General features: G+C 33.3%; 1 long non-coding RNA gene across 1 annotated transcript; it reads left to right on the top strand.

The window, feature by feature from the left end:
* Nucleotides 1-3,380: 3,380 nt before the first annotated feature.
* LOC122347561 lies at nt 3,381-4,015 on the top strand. The gene is made up of 3 exons (XR_006251237.1): nt 3,381-3,518; nt 3,841-3,861; nt 3,945-4,015. It is a non-coding gene; the product is annotated as an uncharacterized LOC122347561 (long non-coding RNA).

Here is a 4,015-nt window from a genome sequence, read left to right as displayed (position 1 = left end):
ATTGTATATAATGTATATTGCTATTATACAGTCTACTATATTGTATAAACAATAATTTACAAAATGTAAACAAAAAAACAAAAACAACAAAATACTAAAGTTTGATCGCTTCTGTAGAGCGTTGTTTCTATATATAATAAACTTTTATTTCAGTGCTTCTGTGATTTTTTGAATGCATGTGCAAAAAACTTGCACAAAGATGTTTAGGTAAACAGGCCTCTCTGGACCAGCGGCAGCACGAGCACATATTTGAATGTCAGAGTTTGATTAAGGCTGTAATTGACACAGCTGAATCCTGTCAAGAACAAGACTGCGTTGGTAATTGAATATTCACGATCTGGCTATTAATTTGAATATCCAACAGTAGGACAACAGTAAAGACACGACGCGACAATATATGGTTTATCTGTGTTCTGCAAGCCATGGTATTTTACTAAAGCAGGCAATAGGCTATTTATAACCCAATGCTAGTAGCCTTTATTACTGTTTAGAATATATTGTCTGCCTCATTCTGAGAAAAACAAAATGAAGTTTTTGAACAAAATTTCAATCACTTGACTGATGTAGAATCATGTTATTAGGTTTTTTGTCTTTTAAATTGTTTGGGTGTGCTTTTTAATTGCACGTTAGTAACAGCGCTCACAGAGATCGAGCAGATTTTACCACTGCAAATGTATACAAAAAATCGAACTGCCTAATATTTTTAGTGCAAATTCTAATAAACATACATTAACCTTCAGTATGACACTGTTGAGCAGCCTACATCTGCAAGTACAGTACTTATTTAGCAGATGCTTTTATTTAAAGCAATTTCGTCTTGACATAACAAAAAAAAATCCCTTGCAGCAACCTGAACTAAGGTGCCTTGCTTTAGGCTGTGATAGTGATTACCATTCTTTCACACTGATCACCAGCCTTAGGCACTAGGTCACATCTGCCATTTTTAAATCATTTGGCATACAATCCAAAACAAAAAGTTCTAACTCTATGTAGTGTTGTTTAACGCTGTTTTATGAGTTATTCTAATGTATAAAGATGATGTGTTATTCTGTTGCATTTGCATTTTCGAAGTGAGAAGTGCTAGTACTATTAAGCCCTTCCTTTACACGTCTTCTTGTACACTTCAGTGTGTTTCATCACTCAAATTTGTGCATCATTTAATCCAACTGGGTTAATTTAATCAGTAAATCATTTGGTGCAGTACATTTATAGATTTTTAGAGCTATGAGTGTGCAATTTCCAAAATAAATAACAACATATAGTTTAATTAATTTTTTTTTTGAAAATGTAAAGTAGTCTGAGGGGTAAGCTTTGGGTTAAGGTATGGAAAATATAGTTTGTATAGTATAAAACATGAAACACAACGTATGTGGGTGTATGTTTGTTGTTTATTTACAATAAGTAGTATAAATAGCAGAAAATCCTGCATAGTGTAAATAGAATTTATAGCTATTTGCACTAATAGAATGTCACTAAAAATGCTGCTATTTGCACTAAGTGTAAACAGCATCTAATTGCTATTAACACCTACTGTAAATAGCCTCTATGGCTGTTTAGACTTAGTGCAAATAGCCGCTGCCATTTTTAATTCAGAAAGCAGGGTGATTTGCCAGGGTGATTTGCCTTGCAATATTTGCTAGATAAATAACTGATTGTTAAATAGAAATATCATACTGTTCTGTTAATTAAACCAAAGGTTGTCAGTGTATATTACAATGATCTGTGTTATGAGGAAATAAAATTATATGCAGCTGTAATGCAAACATTAAATCAGGTTTTGAAAGAGCTGTGTTACAAATGTGAACACATTCGAAAATGCGCACCTTGTCTTAATTTATTCAATTAAATGCTATTACACAGAATTGCTTGAATACAACATTTCCTTGATATTGTAATATCAAAAAAAAAATACTGAAACGTTTTAGTGAAGCTGCTACAATGTACACATTTGTAAAACGTTTGTTTGCCAAATCAAAGTAAAATCTCCCCAAAACCAAGAAATATTTGGTTTTTGTTTAAAAAAAAAACAATGAATACAAATTTGCTTGACATGTTTTACTAAAATAAACTAAAATTGGAATGGTTTTAAAAAACATTTGAAAGTTACATTAAGAATTTGGCGCATGTTTGAAATGTTCAATAAAAAAAGTAAAGTCGTCATGTACTATTTTGTCCTTGTGCCCTTGATGAAGGAACCTAAATAATAGTTGATCTGATTTGCAAACAACAAGTAATTCTCTGTTTGATGTGTTCCACATTTGGTATTCTGACGGCGTCTGATCTCTGATTAATGAGCAAATTTAAAGACAATACAATAAAGGCATACTAAGACTAAGGCCAACTTTCAGGATTCTGTATTCTTTATTTTTCCGGATCTTGAGACCTGTGATGTAGTGCCGTCATAATTATGTTAGAGGTGAGAGAACTAGAGAGAAACCTGAGAGCCAGACTGATCACGTTTACACAGCCACTAAACAATCACAAAAGCATCAAAGAGATCCTAGACATTGTAAATCTACCACAAATATTTTTAAGCATGCAATTGTTGTCCCTGTGCTAAAGAACTATTGCAGTTTTACAGCTAATATTTACTCTTTAGCTGATTTCAGTTATCTTATTATAAAAGACGTTGGCAGTACAGAAACCAACTTTGTTGTTTAATATTTCCTTTTTCTGCCTTCAGGTAAAAATCCCAAAATGTAAAACACACACGCACACTGATTCACCATTGGCTTTTATGATGAGTAATTTGGCTGCCATCGGACAATACATTCTTGTATGTAACACATTGTGTCTTGGTTTCTGAGGGGTATTATATTCATCACGCCCTATATGTATTGTGTTTTTTTTCTTTATTTGTGTGTTGCAAGAAATTAAGCAAGCAGGAAATAAAATCAAGTCTTCCATGAAAAAGAACTAGAATGAGGAAAGAGTTCATTATGTCTTAAGATACTTGTTATCCTTTATATTGAAATGCAATGCAAAAACGATATTTAAGTTTAATTTTTCTTTATTTTTCCTTGTAACTTAACTTGTTGGTCCAGTTTAAAAGTCTTCCGAAAAAAAAGGTCCAAATTCCACAGTATCAAATGAATAAAAAAAGCTATGAATTTATTTTTTATAGTATTACAATATGTGTGACTTCTCTAACAATAACCATACAAATGTATCTGCATGTATCATGACCCCTACAAACATAACTGCAATTAATTAACAATGACTAATTGCAGAATTGTGAAAATGTTCTCAGTGAAGTACGTGTGCTTGGCAGTTCATACTAAAAAAAATTTGAAGAGGATGATAAAAAAGGAGGAGGAGCATAAAGAGAAAAGAAGTGGGCAGGTGAGTGACAGATGAGAAGAGAAATTGAGAAGCTTATAGAACTATATAAAAGGGGTTGAAGGAGTCTCAGAGGACCAAATGAAACACCAGCATCCATTCTGCTACAGAACAGACAAACTGTGTGAAGATGTGGAGATTAACGTGCGTCACTTTGACCCTTCTCATGTGTGCCAAAGGTAAGGTCTCATGCTACATCTATGAAGGTGAGGATAACTGTGAACAAAGACATTAAACAGAAAAGCAGAATATGTTTTTGCTTTGTGGCACAGCGCCTAAGAACAGCCTTTGTGAAAATAATGACTCACTGACATGAAACTTGGAGTTCAGTATCATGTAGGCATGAACAATAAATTTGAACAAAAAAACATTGCAAGGGTTTATGGTAAAGTCATTCCCACCAATAATCTTACATTAATTGCAATAATGTTGCACAATTTCATTATTCATTTAAATTTAAATGAAATTGCTCTAATGGGCATTTTATTTCTGCCCTGGCAGGTTCACTTTCTCAGCTGAATGGTAAGATCTCTCATTCTAAAGACATCAAGTCTAAAATGTAGAAATATGGAAATACTTATTTGAACCATCTGTCTTTCTCATAGTTTGTGGACAGGCTCCTCTAAACACTCGTATTGTGGGTGGCGTGGATGCCTCTGAGGGCTCATGGCCGTGG

The sequence above is a fragment of the Puntigrus tetrazona genome, chromosome 6 (assembly GCF_018831695.1).
Source record: "Puntigrus tetrazona isolate hp1 chromosome 6, ASM1883169v1, whole genome shotgun sequence".
Taxonomy (NCBI): Eukaryota; Metazoa; Chordata; class Actinopteri; order Cypriniformes; family Cyprinidae; genus Puntigrus; species Puntigrus tetrazona.
This window is presented reverse-complemented; position numbering and strand designations above follow the sequence as displayed.